Source organism: Mastomys coucha, unplaced genomic scaffold (assembly GCF_008632895.1).
Source record: "Mastomys coucha isolate ucsf_1 unplaced genomic scaffold, UCSF_Mcou_1 pScaffold19, whole genome shotgun sequence".
Taxonomy (NCBI): domain Eukaryota; kingdom Metazoa; phylum Chordata; class Mammalia; order Rodentia; family Muridae; genus Mastomys; species Mastomys coucha.
Window position 1 is genome coordinate 24,298,236 of NW_022196901.1, and position 5,719 is coordinate 24,303,954.

Genomic DNA, 5,719 nt, shown 5'->3' on the forward strand with positions numbered 1-5,719 from the left:
CTATCTTAGAAATTAGACAAAACACACATATACATAAGGTTAAAATACTATCTTAGAAATGCCATTGCTTCAGGGCTGGGGAAATACGTCAACAGGACTTGGTTTAATGATACATGCCTTGGGTGGGCAGGGCTCTGGGTTCTATATTAATACCACACACACATCCATGTAATATGCACACCATCATGAAAATGGGAATGTCCCAAGGAAGGGGAGAGCTGAGACTCCTCAAAGGCTCTCAGGGGAAGAAAAGTTCTACATAAATGCTTCTCTGAGGTGAAGGTCCAAGATTGCAGAAGGCTTTGTAAGCTGCCTGTGGTTTTATTTTTATACATAGCTGTTTTTTGTCTGTAAGTGCACACAGTGTACATGGCGGTCAAAGGACAACTTACTAGAGCTGGCTCTTCCATCATTTCACAAGCCCAGTGAATCAAACTCAGGTGGTCAGGCTTGGTGACAAGCATCTTACATGCCTTACCAGTAGCCAGCTCACCCCAATGTCTATGATTTTTAAAAGAAGCTTCAAATGTCAGCATGGTAGTATACACCTATCAGCACTTGGAAAATAGAGGGTTAATCAACAGAACTCAAGGTCATCCTGAGCTATGGAGTGAGTTTGAGGGTAGCCTAGGTTGCATGAGACCATAAAACTGATACAAAGCTACTTCAGGGTAAAGACAGAGCTAGAACTTGTGAGGGATGGGGGGCAGTGGTAACTACATCAATACACATCTAGCTAGAGCTTTCAGGGACTTTGACTCAGGCCTGTCCAGATGTGAAGGTTTCAATGTTGACAAGACCGGCTGGTCAGTGGGGTCCGAGCTGAGGTTTTGTTAGAGCTTATTTGTTTATTTATTTATATTTATTGTATATGAGTACGAGTGTCACTGTCTTCAGACACACCAGAAGAGGGCATCGAATCTCATTACAGATGGTTGTGAGCCACCATATGGTCACTGGGAATTGAACCCAGGGCGTTAGAAATATTTTAATGCAGTTTCAAGCATGAGGGCTAACACAAACACAGGCACACAAGAGAAAGTAAAATGCCCACAGCAACAGTAGCGGCCACAGCAGCAGCAGCAGCGGCGGCGGCGGCGCGCGGCGGAGGCAGCGGCTGCGGCGGCGCGCGGCGGAGGCGGCGGCGGCTGCGGCGGCGCGCGGCGGAGGCAGCGGCGGCTGCGGCGGCGCGCGGCGGAGGCAGCAGCAGCGGGTGCTTTCCAAGGGAGCAGAGGGGAATAAGTCTTGGCTCCTAAACATCACACACACTTTAAATGACTTTCAGTTTACATCTCAGAAGGTTGCTAAGGCAGTCTATCTTCTCTTACTCTTCCTCCTCCTTACCCCCCAACCTCTTGTCCCCCCATCCCCCACCCAGTCTCCATCGTGCCTTGGATAGATGGAATTATAGTTTGTTAACCGGAAGCCTCTAAGGTTTCAGTTTCCAGCTGGGACCAGGTCTTAGCACAGAGCACAGTTGTTAATTGTGTTGGAACTTTGGCTCAGCTTCTGATGAGGGACTTTTCTCTTTCTTTTTCTTTCTTTCTTTCTTTTTTTAATAGGTAGACTATAGGTTTCTCTTTTGTTAGATTTATTTTATTTATTTTATGTGTATGAGTACACTGTAGCTGTACAGATGGCAGTGAGCCATCATGTGTGTGACTGCTGTTGAACTCAGAACCTCTGCCGGCCCTGCTTGCTCCACCCTGCTCGCTCCAGTGTAATTATTCACTGCAGCTGTCTTCAGACACACCAGAAGAGGGCGTCCAATCTTATTACCGGTGGTTGTGAGCCACCAAGTGGTTGCTGGGATCTGAACTCAGGACCTTCTGAAGAGCAGTCAGTGCTCTTACCCACTGAGCCAGCTCGACAGCCCCTTTTTTTTTTTTTTCGAGACAGTGTTTCTCTGTATATCCCTGGCTGCCCTGGAACTCACTCTGTAGACCAGGCTGACCTTGAACTCAGAAATCCACCTGCCTCGGCCTCCCAAGTGCTGGAATTAAAGGCTTGTGCCACCACTGCCCGGTGGGGCTTTTCTTCCTTCTAATCTTTCCTCTATCCTCTGTCTTTTCTCAGAACTCACAGGCCTCTTCCCGAAGGACAGTCTGCCTAAGGCCACAGACTGAGTAGACAATCAGAGAAGGTAGCCATTTTGATGGAGGCTGAGAGGGATGATGGGTGGCCAGCCAGACCTCACCACAAAGAGGGTAAGGACAGGAACCACCAGGGGAACCCACAGAATTCTCAAAGCCAGAGAAAGTTATCCATGTTCCCTGAGTATGGCAGGAATAAAATTCCAAGAGCTCCACTCTGCCCTTCTCAGCAGACCCAATATATCAGAGTTCCTCTCATCCCCTCAGGGCTGATATTAAGTGAGTCTTAGGCACAAAGCTGGCCATGAGTATAGAGCTGTTGTGTAGGATAATGAGAGCTGTCATGCAGGAAGTGGGAAGGCTACTCCAGCCGTGTGTGTGTGTGTGTGTGTGTGTGTGTGTGTGTGTGTGTGTGTGTGTGTGTAGGTCAGAGGACAACTTTCAAAGTCAATTCTCTCCTACCATGTGGGTTCTGTCAGGTCCAAAGGAAACTCCAATTTCCCCAAGGCAGTCCAAATATCCAGAAATACATTTCTGAGCTCAACCTGGACTATAGGAGGATTTCTGGTGGTTAGATAAAAGCCAGCATTCAGGAACTTGTGAAACTGGTTCCCCTCTGTGAAATGGAGTAATTTCCCTTACCTCTGACAGAAAAGCATACAGTGTCTTATCACCATATCAAAGTATATTCTGGTATTACAGGTACCTGTTACACATTTCAAAATCTATGAAGAGCTAGCATTCTGGCTATCTGTGCCTACTCTACTCACCTTGTCCTCTGTCCAGTTTACAGGCTTTCCCAACTCCCAACTGCCCACTCTCCTTGTAGCCCTGCTGTTCTCTATGTATTCTCTCTGCTCTGCTCCTGCTTCTCTTACTATTTGCTCTATTCTCTCTCCCCTGCTATTCTCTCCTCTCACAGAGAGCCCTGGCCAGGTCCACTCTGCTGACCATGTTCAGTCTATATCTTTCTCTCTCTGCTCTGGACTCTTCCAGATTTCTTTGGCTGTTTTCTCTCACATGTCTACAATAAAAACGTTCCCCTAAGGGCTGCAGAGATGGCTCAGCTGTTGAGAGCACTGGCTGCTGATCTGGGAGAGGACCTAGGTTTGGTTCCCAGAACCCACAAAGTAGCTCACAACCACCCATTACTCCAGTTCCAGGTGTCTGATGCCCTCTTCTTACCTCCATGGGCTCTATGCACATAGCACACAGTCACACACACAGAGAAAGAGAGAGGGGAGAGAGAGAGGGAAAGAGAGAGAGAACAAAAACAAACAAAACAAACAAAACTTCTCCTTAACCACACCATGGAGTGGTCATGGCATCAGTTTATACAGGTCCCAGAGATCAAACTCAGGTTATCAATCCTGACAGCCAATGTCTCTTCTCCCTGACTCACCTTGTCTGCCCAAAATACTATTTAAAAGATGAATGGTGAGTAATGCTAGCCTTAGGACTGAGGCTGGTATCCATGGGTGGGAAAACCAACTTACCCAAGTGGGGCCTCAGTGAAGCAAGGGTCCAGAAACAACTAAACCAAGCCTCTCAAGAGCCAGAGATAGGGGCTGGAGAGATGGCTCAGCAGTTAAGAGCACTGACTGCTCTTCCAGAGGTCCTGAGTTCAATTCCCAGCAACCACATGGTGGCTCACTGTTGGGCCCTATTTGGTCCTGGTTTGGGCCTTGAGTTGTCCTTGAGCCTGGCTCAAGTTTTGTATACTGTCTCAGTTGCTTTCGTACTGGAGTGACTCAGCACAACCTGCTTAAGCCTGCCTTTGCCTAGCTACTGCTGACATAGAGTAACTTTGTAAGCTCTGTCAGTCACCTCCCATACCCTTCGTCAACTTTCCCTTCTCCCTATGTCATCTCACCTCAGAAAAAAAACTCCACCTCCTCTCTCAGCCCTTTATAAAGAAAAGATCCATACAATAAAAAGAGTTCCTGCTTTGACAGACTCCTGGCTAGGGGTAGTTATTCTCCAGTCGGCAGGAGATCCGAGCTCTGACACTCACTATCCTGCTCAGCCCCTGGCTGAACTCGGTTCCCCCTCCCTCTCCCTCTCCCCTCCCCCCTCCCCCTCCCTCTTCCCCTCTCCCAATCACCCTCTCCCTCCCTCTCCCTCTCCTCTTGAGGCAAAAGAAGGCAGATCTCTCTTGAGTTAGGGGCCAGCTAAAGCTACATAGAGAGACTGTCCTAAGAGAAAGAATTAACCATACTTGCCCCAGGGGTAAGAGGAAATAGAGAGAGGCCGGAGAGAGAAGGGATGGCCAGCAGCAGCCCCACCTTGCATTTCTTCACCTTGGTTCCTGGCAAGGAAAACAAGACAGCTGTGCTCTGGCAGAGCTTCCAGCAAAGTTCCTGGCAGTCTTGGTCTCCAGGATTGTGCCACACCACAGGGTTCTGAGGAAAAAAGGAACCAGGGTGTTTGGAACCTGTTCAATGGTGCTGTTCAATGCTGCTGTTCAATGGCGCTGAGCTGCACTGGCTGTGGACCTGTTCATCCAACTTGTTTTGCTCTGCTTTTTCATGCCAACTCTCCTCAAAAACCTTGGGCTTGGCTTTCTTGGCCTCCCGTATGTCTCCATCTTGGAACCCTCACACTTCCTTCCTGAATGAGGCTCCTCACCTGTCTTCTATTAGAGGCGATGGAACAGGAGGGAGAAGACTCCACAATCCTAGCCCAAGGTCCTTACAGCTTATCCCAATCAACCTTGCTGCTACAACCTCTCATATCCTTGTAAGCCACCAAAGGTAGCACTGGGAATTTGGCCTCTTGCCCCGGCCCAAACTTCAAGTAGACAGGGAAGACTCCACAGTACAAAACACACCCCATGTGGGCTTGAATATAAATTATGTTTGAATGTAGTGTGTCACTTTTTAACCTTTAAGTGACACCCCTCTCAGGCTGGCTGCTTTCCCTTCCTCATCAGCTTGGGATCCCATCAGGCACAGGGCTTGTTCTGAAACCCACAAAGGTACTGGTTGCTTAGCTTTCAGTTCCTGCCAAGGTCAACAACCACAGACACTACAAACATATAGATGGCATATGCTATATACCAGCTGTTTACATTGGCTGTCTGTATATAAGCTTCAACCAGCCTGATGGACGGATGCTATTTCTGAATTTGTGTAGTACTCAGACTGAATCCTGCAGGAGGAAATATTTGAGGGCTGAGCCTCTTCACAGGTTCTGGATCCATCAGGAAAGTCAAGTACAGCTGGATGTCAGTCTGGGTGGGCACCCAAAGGAGGAGACCACTATTGGGTTCTTGTACTTCTTCCTTCCAACCCTTATTCTGCCCTAATCCCTTCTAAGACTCTAACATTAGGTAGGAGAGAAAGGTTAGAGGAGAGAAGGGGCATAGACCTCTTAAAACTACTTCCTGCTAATTAGGGATATTGAGTTCCTTGGGGCAAGTCCAATCTTTGTCAGAATATCTCCAACTTCTTGTCAAACCATAAGAGCAACAGCCAGGAGCAGCAGGGACCAGCAGTAGCCTCCCTACCCCCTCTCTGGGCTCTGGCATTTCTTCCCTCTCCAGAGTCCCCAGAATTAAACTATCAACAGCTGGCAAAACCCACATCTCTGCTAGAGCATGAGGCAAATCACAGTCACCTGTTGTG